We start from the raw sequence: 11,338 nt of genomic DNA on the forward strand, positions 1-11,338 counted from the left end.
TGGGATACATTGATACTGAACTGACACGAAGCAGAGATCATAATTGTGAACTAATTCAATCATGAGCTTGTCAGCATCACTTCTTAATTATTAACATTAAGTGAATTCTAATTTTTATTATTATTCTATGTTTAAGTTTGAACATCCATCCTTTGGTAAGAGTAGTAGTCACAATTTAAAAATGTAGCCGACTTATTTGGGGGATATCAAACTCATAAATTACTTTCCACAAAGAACCCAATTGTTCACTTTTAAGACGTTACTGTTGTGATTAATAATTAATTGGTTATTCTTTATTAACTGTTCATAGTTCACAAGAAGTTCTCAATGAGGATATTTTTATTTGATAATTATCAAATGTCTAATAAGGAACTACCTTTGTCCTAAATTTGCTACTACTTACTGCTTAGATAATCTTGCTTATATTAGTTAATAGTATTAAGTTACGTGTTAATGTAGTACTACCTATTACTTCTTGCATAGTTACTTGTTAACAACGGACCATTATTCTAAAGTGTTACCTACTGTAACGGGGCTGACAAGACGTGAGACATGTGGATCCATCTGCAGGCTTTATTTAAGAGACGTGGTAAATGGGCAGGGTCAAAACACTGGCAAACAGGTATATGGCGGGCAAAACACAAGAATAGTCACATGGCTAGCGTAGGTCACCGATAAGCAGACAGAATCACAGGGGCGAGACGAGAGGGAGAAATCCAAGAAAACAGGCAAAGGTCAAAAACCGCAAAAACAGGCAAGGCAAGGCAAGGCAAAACACGGAGACTCGGAAAGGGGTACAGGCTAAACAATACTCAGCAGAGAAATGTGGTTAGAGTGGGTGTTATATAGTGAGTGAGGTGATTAGAAACAGCTGTGTGCAATCAGTGCAGTGTGTAAATCGTGCAAAGAATGATGGGATATGTAGTCCGGGGTGCTATGCAACAGTTTGTGTTGTGCGAGAGTCAATGAAATGGAAAGGGTGACCTCTGGTGGTGAATAAACGGAAGTCCATGGACTGAATTCGTGACACCTACATTTCTTACTGCCTTGAGTTATTATTTTGGAATAAATGTAAAATGCTTAAAAACAATGATTTATATTTGGCTTTGATAAATAGAATAGCTTATTAATTACATTGTTAATGTAAAAATACAATATAGATTTTTATTTACTCAACCAAGAAAATGTGACTGGGACATCATTTGTGACTGGGAAAACAAAATGTGAGGACATGGCCTCTTCATTTTATGACACCACTGCATGCCACTGATATATAAAATTCATACTCACCTATAAATAATCTTACATTTAAAATAATATTTTGAATTTAACACATTCATGAAAGAGATTTAGGAGCTACGCTGGGGGAAAAATAGCCTGGACCTTCTGCTATGTTTAATGGTCTTCTGCGGTGTTTGCACAACTTCCCTGATGACTTTTGTTCTACCCGCTTAAATGGTAGAAGTACTTGTGCTGTCCAATCTATAAAGACTGTGAACAGGAATAAATTTCATTTTAAAATGTTAAAAAAACGTAATATTTATATTTTTACTGTATTTGTATCAAATAAATGCAGCTTTGGTCAGTATGAGAAACTTCTTTTAAAAACAAATAAAGCAAACAACTATAATTTTGCAGTTTGCTCTATGCAAATTAAACATATTCATTATTATTCATTGGATACAATGCATGAAGCCTTTGCCATCTTTCCGGTTTTATGTACTGCTTACTTTGTTATGGCTATTTTTCACTGATTTCTTTTTTTTTTAAACTCGCATTACTGCTTTATAACTGGACTGAGATGTATATGCTTCCCAGGTGCACTTAAAATAGACAATAAAAACAGATATCATGGATCCAATTTATTGTAATTGTTTAATGTTTTGAAATGGATAGGAAAACAATACATTTTAGTTGTCTGAAATAGTCCTGCATTGTGTTGTCTGCAGTGGTTCTATTGATCTTTATATGCTATATGACAACTTGGGGCCATTTTCCCATAAGATCTAACTTCGGGCCACACAAACTCCTGCAAGCGGTTATTTAAGATCTTCACCAAGGGCCTCGCCATGTTCCTTAGATGCTTTCTATCAGAGCACTTTCTCTTTCCCCGGCCTCAGCACGACACTGCAGAAGTGCACCATCTCATTATCAATTGAAACGCCTGTGTGAATCACAGACGGATGATGAAGCGCGGCCCCTGTGCTGTCGACAAGCCTGTGGAAATGCACTAAATGCTAATCTAGCATAGCGCTCTGCTTATAGGGAAAAAAGAAAAAGCGCAGCAGCAACAGTGCTGCAAATCACCTCCAGCAGAAGAGACGCGCACGCAGCCGATCAAAGCGCTCCCTCTCACCTCTCTGCTGTGCAACTTTCCCCTGCATTGCTTGGGGCAACAGAGCTCTTCCCGGCACTTTTGACGAGAGAGAGTGAAAATCAGTTTTTGTGCTCTGTTCAAACGAATCGAACTCAAATGTGCCACTGTCCAGGTTTACCCTGGTAGCACAGTTTATCAACTGTGAGCTCGATATTGGATGGAAAAGTGTGAAATGGGATCATTTTTGGTTGTACAATGTATAAGGAAAATCATAAAATCCTGCTTATGAGCTCAGGAAGCACTTTAGCATTTAAAAACCTAGACGGTGTAAAACCAAAAAGCTGAACTATTAAAAGGGAAAAATGCAAGTCTGACACAACAGTTAAAATATGGACCAAAAGAAAGAACACGTCCTGAGTGAACGGTGCATTAAACTCTTAACTTGCACAGTGAAGTCTGACAGCTTTCTGTGTAATAGTCTGAACAGCAACAGTTTAGATGAAAATAGCATTATGATTAAACAATTAAAATTTCAATTAACCATGCATTTTTTTATATGTACTTGATACTTAACTTATTGTTTTTGTTTCTCTATAAAATGAAATAATAATATCAATGAAAAAAAAACATTTCTATGTATAAAAAACATAAAAACCTATAGATAAAACTCACACACATAAATGAAAAATTAACTATTCACTGCAATAGCATATTATAAAAAAAATTGAAAATATTTAGAAAATACATAATTGTCAAATATGTATATGCATACATGTATAAATATGCACTACAATAAATAGCATATTATAAAAATATAAAATTATATTAAAAAATACACTTTCTATATACTATTACAATATTTACATTTTTTAAATATGTTTTTCCATATTTTTCTAATAAATAAATAAAAGAAAAGTCACAGTCACCTTAAGTTGCGGTCAAATAAGATAATTTGTGATAAGTATAAACTAATGCTCATTTTTGGCTTGGTGCTTGATATATAGCAAAGCTTCCTACATCAACACTAGCAAAAAACAATAGCAATGCCAAGACAGCCTGTAAAAACACAAGTGTTTCATCACAGTGAGTTCATACTGTTTACCCTTCTCAGTCACATAACATTACTTCATAAATTCAAAGGTAAATAATATAATTTGTGATAATTACTACTTTTGTGGTTTCCTTCAAAGCATAAGACATTCTGTGGAACATTCTCAAATTATGCTGGATGACATGATCATCAGTTTTCTCTTAAAGGGGCAAAGTTACATAACCAATACAATATAAAATCCTTAATTTCACTACAGAAAAAAACCCTAACAAATAAACTGAAGAAATAGCTAGTGAGGATTGCCACATGGTAATGAGCCTCAGTGGTGTTGTTCAGGTTGCCAGTTGCTCCCTGGAGTTTGTAGGCACTAGGGGGCGTTATTGCTGTGTGCAGCTCGGCAGTGAGGAGCGAGGCGCTTCACACCGAGACAGATGGGGCAAGGCTTGGGCTTCAAACTGATTTAAAGGAAGCAATTGGAGCTGTGTGGACACTGATGGCTGAGGAGAGCACTGCAGAGGAGCCTGCTTAGGTAATGAGATGCATTTGTTTTCTCTTCTCCTGTGCTCTCCCTCTCTTTTTAACTGCTCACAATTTCCTCTCGCTGTCTCTCTTTCTCACCCTCACGCCATCACCCCCTCGCTCTCTCTCATTCTCTGCAGATGAAGCCAGGCTCATCACTTGTTGTTCTAGAGAAGACATTGCTCAGGCACATAGATTTCCCAGTAAAGACTGATGGTGTGCTCAAAGAGCAGGCAAGCCGGTAGAGCGACTCTCTCTCTCTCCACTCTGTGTGTCTTTCACTCATTCTCACTCACTCAACTTTTGGCTCAGTGCTCAATATATAGCACAGCTAAAAAAGCCAAAAGGTGCTTCCTACAACAACAACAACAGTAAAAAAAAAAAACAATAGCAATGCCAAGGTAGGCTGTAAAAACAAAGGTGTTTCATCACAGTGATGTCAGATTTACAATCTAATAGATCTACTGTTTCTTGACCTAAACTACTGGTGCCAAAATAATTGCCCTTCTCAGTCACCTAAGAGACTATACAGACTAGGACAGTGAAAAGTGATTATAAACCGATTAAATACAGTAAAAAACTGCACTGATCATTTGAAGTATTACCAGATATTGAGTACTGCCAAGTAGTGTTATGTTATCAACATTTAATAAAACTATCATATGGGCTTTATATTATACTATATAGCATTTTTGTAAATAAATGTAAATGTAAATACATACATACATACCTCTACATAAATCTCTTTTAAATGAGGTATTTAACAAAAAAATGTAAAATACTGTATAGACACACACACACAGGGTGCAATCTGTGAAAATAGCAGAGGGGGGGGGGGGGGTGCTTTTGAAAACGTTTTTCTGGTGTCATATCATGAAATGTTTTTAATGCAACGGAAACTGTATTTAACATGATCACATTTCAATAAAAATAACACTGAAAGTTAGGTCTATTACTTGTAATGATTTTATTTCTATGGTTATTCAAACAACAAATAAATTATATAGAGAAAGTGAGCAAAGAACACAATATCGATGGAGCTTTCTGACACTCTGAATCAGTTGAACCATTGCGTCGCAAAATGATTCAAATTCGAAGTACTCCAACCGGATCGTGTATGGCGAATCGTTTGATGCTGATTGGCTGACAACATTCTAAGATGCAATTACTTCACAATTATTCACAATTTTATTCTTTTTAAAATTTATGTTAGTTGGGCTAGTTTTCTTTTTTGTAAAACCAGCATCGGTTATGAGAATTGTAATATTTTAATGTTATCAAAAATGTTGATATCATAACCTTATTCAAAGCAAAAATAACTATATCCTAACTATTTTGTGGTATATATAGTTATCATTAAATAAAATAACTAGGTATGCATCGATCCGATACTCAGTATCGGTATCGGCTCCGATACTGCCATTTTCAGTCGGGTGGGGTATCGGTCAGAAGAGACCGATCCAAATCCGATATAGTGCGTATACTATTCTGTGTTATTGTTAAGCCCCATGAAAGGCGCAGAAACATTATAAAGCACCATAACGTTTTCGTGCACTATATTTCAAGTGTTCTGAAGCCGTTCCATAGTTTAATGTGAAGTATACAGTAGATGAATATTTAAGTCAAGTTCACCCTGCTGCGTCTGTCTGTAATCCTCCATTCAGCATTCAAACTGCGTGTCACGTTCGGTTGCTACAGTCAAAACGATGAAACTCTCTTCAAGAGCGCACCATAACTGAGATTTAAAACGGTTAAAAGAACAGGCTCAATAAAATATCACTCGGATATAATACACTATGTAGCAATATTTCTTCACTTTTTTATGCGGAGCGCTGCGCGCAGTGACTCTGTGTTGCTTCAAGCGCATCATTCTGCGCAAGGGATTCGAATAAGCGCTTATTTGTGCCGCTGTATACTGGAGCCATACCCTTTCGTATTATACTTTTGCGCAATGAAAGATTATCAATAGTCTTTTTTGTTCTGTTCCATCTATCATATGTTGCTGCCTTCATTACTGTGCTACACATTTAAAAGTAATGTATTTTAATTTTATAGTATATATATATATTTAGGCTACTTGTTTTTCATGAATGTATTTTACAATGATACAACGAGCAATGTGTAACATTTTACCAGATTTAGTCCTACACTTAACTTTTATTTGTTCAACACTAAATAAAGTTGTTTCACTAAATGTTTAGTTTAATGTTTTTATAAAATTCTTTTGCACCCATGATTTTTCTAGAATAACCTTTTCTGATGAATTATTCACTAACCTAGTTTATAATAGCATTTTTTGTCATAGATTATGATTATTTGCTATTTTTAATTACAATGAAGTTGTCTATATTTAGCAGATTGTGTTTAACACACACAAGAGTGATGATCAGGTCAACCCACAGAACTATAGAAATTCTACATTGATTTAAAAAAAAGACTGCGCTGGTATCGGATCGGATCGGAATTGGCCAATACTCTGAATTTTTGGTATCGGATCGGTTCTGAAAAAATGGTATCGTTGCATCCCTAAAAATAACTCGTATTGTGATATAAGATTTTGACCATATTTGAAGAGGTTCATATTAAATAAAATTAAAATGTTTATGTGTGTGTATATCAGCTGACTGGCTGATGACATTCCAATGTGTGCAATTACTTTTATTTAAAAAAATCTAATTATAATATACTAACAGAAACCTAAACACCCCCCCCCCCCCTATATGAATTTACATATTATTTTAATCTTTAATCAGAAACATTAACATCCCCTCTCCTGTGCAAAGACATTTCTTCTCTGGTGGCGTGTGGGACAGTAATCTCTCCTTCAAGCTGTCACTCACTTTAGATTGCAGCAACTAACAAACGATCCAACGGTCTATTCAATTCCTGATGGAGAAAAAAAAAATGCCCCGATCAATGGTGTTGCCTGCTGGTACAAAACCATTGTGAGAGTCTTCTTGATGTTTGCTAGGGTACTGCTAGGGTGATCTGAATCCCCCCCCCAATATTAATATTAATATTAATATTAATATTAATATTAACCTCTTCCAGTAGGCAACCATTCAGATCACCCTAGCAGTACCCTAGCAAACATCAAGAAGACTCTCACAATGGTTTTGTACCAGCAGGCAACACCATTGATCGGGGCATTTTTTTTTTCTCCATCAGGAATTGAATAGACCGTTGGATCGTTTGTTAGTTGCTGCAATCTAAAGTGAGTGACAGCTTGAAGGAGAGATTACTGTCCCACACGCCACCAGAGAAGAAATGTCTTTGCACAGGAGAGGGGATGTTAATGTTTCTGATTAAAGATTACGAAGACATGTGATAAAAAAAGCACACAGATAATGATGCACATGGTGCACAAAGTATTTACAATAAACTCTGCAATATTCCATTAAAAATTGTCAATTTTTAATTAATGGTGACTTTAAGAAAATATTAAAACTGAGTAGTTATTACTGTCAACTTTAATATAATTTAACTCATTCATCTCAAGTCTGATGTCATGGACATCCTGCTGTAACAACAAATTTAAATGACTAGGCCTCTCAGCCTGTTTTCAGAAACAACAAGGGGTGTGATGACTGGAACAAGAGGTGTCTAGGCCCCTGGTCATTTGAACACCCTCCAGTTACCTCATTCTTCCTCCTTTCCTTTCTGCTGCAGTCGAGCTGCGGTAGAAAGCCGGTGTGTGTGTGTGTTCAGCAGTCTGTTCTTTGTGACCGGAGAAAAGGGATGATGAGAGAAGGAAAGGATGTGTGTGAGTGTGTGTGTGTGTGTGTGGGGGGGCGGGCTTATGTCTGTGTTACTAGCAGCATTGGGAGCCGGACCATGACAGTCATTGGTTAGTCAGGCAAAGATTATGACCTCAGAAAAGCCCACCTGAGTCGCCCACCATACTTCCTGCGACCTCTCCTCCCGAGACAAATGCACGCTCACATGCACAGAGCAAATAAAAACCCAGACACGCACAAGTACATGTTCACACGCATGAGAACAGAGATATGAACACACACGAGCACTCAGGCGGGAAACATCGAGCTGTGAAATTTGATTCATTAGACAAATGCAGACGGATGGACAGATAAGGAAGATAAGAGGCTCATTAGTTCAGACAGATGAACAAACCCCCTCGGTTCCTCTCTCACATACTCATCAATAAACATATAAACATGCAAATGTTTTCCTCCAAACCGATTTGCACATGCAAAAGCCAAGTGAATGAAAAGAGAGTCAAAAGGCAATCATTCTATCACAGACACTCTTTTTCAAGCTCTCTCGCACACAAACAGACACATTTCCCGGAGAAATAAACAAAAACAGCTCCCTCCCACATGGTCTTCTAGATCAGTCACATTCATTTACACATTACATGTGTAAATTAATGCTGATGCAGTTTGGATATCGAGATGAAGCTGCAAAAACAGTGATGTTTACTTAAAGGTGCACTCAGTAATTGTTCCCTCATTAAAAAGTTTCACACATAAAGAAATGAAGAATACTTCAGAACAATATGGTTAAATTGTGTACAGTGACATGAGATGAAGACTATTGAAAAACAAAGTGGTTTGATTTTACATGAATGGCTTTACTCAAAGTGGCAAACATGTCGAGATCACATGCCATAGCCAAACCTTTGCATTTGGATTGATTTAAAGGGGTCATATGATGTTGCTAAAAAAGAACAGTATTTGGTGTATTTGGTCTAATGAAATGTGTTTATGCGGTTTAAGGTAAAAAAAACCACATTATTTTCCACATACTGTACATTATTGTTTCTCCTCTATGCCCCTCTAGGCCCCTTTCTGAAATGCGTTGATTTTTACAAAGCTCATCGTTCTGAAAAGCGAGGTGTGCTCTGATTGGCCAGCTATCCAGTGCGTTGTGATTGGCCGAATTCCTCAAGCGGATGAAGGAAATGTTACGCCCCTTACCATACTGTGATGCAATGTCCCGATGCAACGAGACAAAAATAATAAAACCCATTATAAACGAGGCATTTGTCGCATCCAGTGGGGACATAATTACTGATTATAACGACTTATACTGTCTTTTTACACGTTGCATCGCGCCGCATAAACATAAAACCATGTCTGCATTTGTGATCGGAGAAACGACAAACAAGAAGCGTTACTCTACACTGCTCAAAACTTGCGTTTGAATCGTCAGTGGCAAATTCTTTAAATATGAAAACTTACTTACAGGCTGTGAGTCATGATTATTTGTAAGCATCATAGACTGTATAGGGTCAGCATGAGCGGCGAAGGGGAAACAGGGGAACTGAATTCACCGGAACACACCGGCATTGTAGGCTACTGTCCCAGGAAACAGTCCTTGTCCTCCGTAAAATGCGTTGCACACGTCTGAATATTTGGGTTGAACTGTTCTAGAACAGTGTTGTAAATACAACTTTCTAGTTGTGTCCTCTTTTGGAAGGCCAAACAAAGTAGTTTCGCTTTCACAACAAAACACATAGCGTCTCCACGACATGGTGGCAGCGGCAACAATACTACAGCGAGAATCAAAGTTACGCCTTCTTTCTTTGCGTATTACATTTGGGCGGTATTATGCAAATCTTCCCACACAGTGATGTAGACATGTTTAAACGAGGCATTTTAGGAGGGCGTGGACCAGTCTTAACTTTTATAAAGAATATCTCTTTGGTTTTGAGACTTTAGTCTTTGCAACTTTAGGGATCTTATCTATTCACGAACAGCTTGTAACACTCCAAAGAGAAAGGAAAACTTGAAATCGCATCATATGACCCCTTTAAGGAAGCAAACATGATGCATATTTGCAATTCAAATATAAATGCAGTATTGTAGGGATTGAAGTAGAATTAAAATGAAATTCATATGACTGTAATTTTGACTAACTTCACTAAAATATAAAAAATATTAAATATAAAAATAAATCGCTAAAATAATAGATAAAACAGAAGATAAAACAGTAGAATGAAAGAATACAATTATAGAATGATAGATGGATAAAATGATAAAACAACAGATAAAACAACAAAATGATGAGACAGACAGACAGACAGACAGATAGACAGATAGATATTGTGATACAGTGATTCAGCAGCAGATCAAGTGCATTTTGAGAATAGACAAAAAAAAACAATTAACATAAAATTCCTTGGAATGACACACATTGTCGTTCACAATAAGACTAGAAAGTAAACTGGGTCAGCTGATCTCAGGTTTTCTTTGAGCCAGCGAAACACATCTGAATAGAAATGCACTCTTACAGATGGAGGCAGTTGAGGCAGATGGAGGGTCATGCATCTAAACCCTACTCTGCTTCAAAATGAAAACCATCTTTTCATATGGTCACATGCATCTGCACAACCTCTGTGGCGTCCACACACACACACACGCACAGGCGCACACACACACGCGCACACACACGCGCACACACACGCGCACACACACACACACACACACACACACACAAACACACACATACACGCACATACACACACACACACACTCACACAGCAGAGCCTTGCTAGCCCACATGAACAAACACAGTCTGTTAACAAGCTTTGACCAGACATCCCCCAAAAGTCTTGAATACACTCATCCACAAACACACACATACACACGATTACGCTGGGCTCAGGTGTGAGCTTTGAAGCTAAGAGCCATTGAAGCAATCCCATTTCTCCTCCTCTGCTCTCTCTCTTTCATTCCCTCTCTCATTTCATCTCATCTTCTCGTCTTCATACTACTGATCTTTCCACCTCTTCTTTCGCTCCGCATTTCTCCTCTCATCTCCTCCCATCTCGTTCCTGTCTGAAGAGTGCAGCAGGTGCATCTGAAGCAAGAGAGATAACAGCAATTTCTCCCTCTCTGTCTTTCCTGCTCTTATATTCTTCATTTTTAGCCCACTTCATATAACAATAAACATTTTCAACACTCAACCGAACAAGAGTTGATCGAGGTAAATCAGACTGACAACTGATAAACAAACCAGTTACCGACCATAATCTAGAGACACAAGTCCACTTCCCTTCACAACACACAGACCAAACAGACTCTAGTATTCTCACACTCTCTGTGTATAGCTTTTCCCAGAGCAAAATAGCAGAATTCCTGCTGTTCACATTCAGTGAACAAATGACATTTGATCTCAAGTTGGTTAAAAAACATGACCTTCTATATCACTGATGTGATCTAAATAAATTACATGCTCAATATTAATAAATAATTCATATAAATTATATTATATTATGTTATATTATATTGTATTATATTATATTATTAGATCTATTCACAACAAACTCTAAATAACTTTAGCTATTAAGTCCTAATTACGCATGTATGTATGTATGTATGTAATTATTTGAATATTATATTATTATATTAATATTATATTATATTATATTATATTATATTATATTATATTATTAGGTCTATTTACAATTTTACTAAATGTCTAAATGT

General features: G+C 36.8%; 1 pseudogene; it reads right to left on the reverse strand.

Annotated features, from left to right (window-relative positions):
- Positions 1-11,338, reverse strand: part of LOC107585763 (nephrin-like) — a 105,248-nt pseudogene that overhangs the window by 61,259 nt on the left and 32,651 nt on the right.

The sequence above is a fragment of the Sinocyclocheilus grahami genome, unplaced genomic scaffold (assembly GCF_001515645.1).
Source record: "Sinocyclocheilus grahami isolate Dianchi unplaced genomic scaffold, SAMN03320097.WGS_v1.1 scaffold74.1, whole genome shotgun sequence".
NCBI lineage: Eukaryota > Metazoa > Chordata > Actinopteri > Cypriniformes > Cyprinidae > Sinocyclocheilus > Sinocyclocheilus grahami.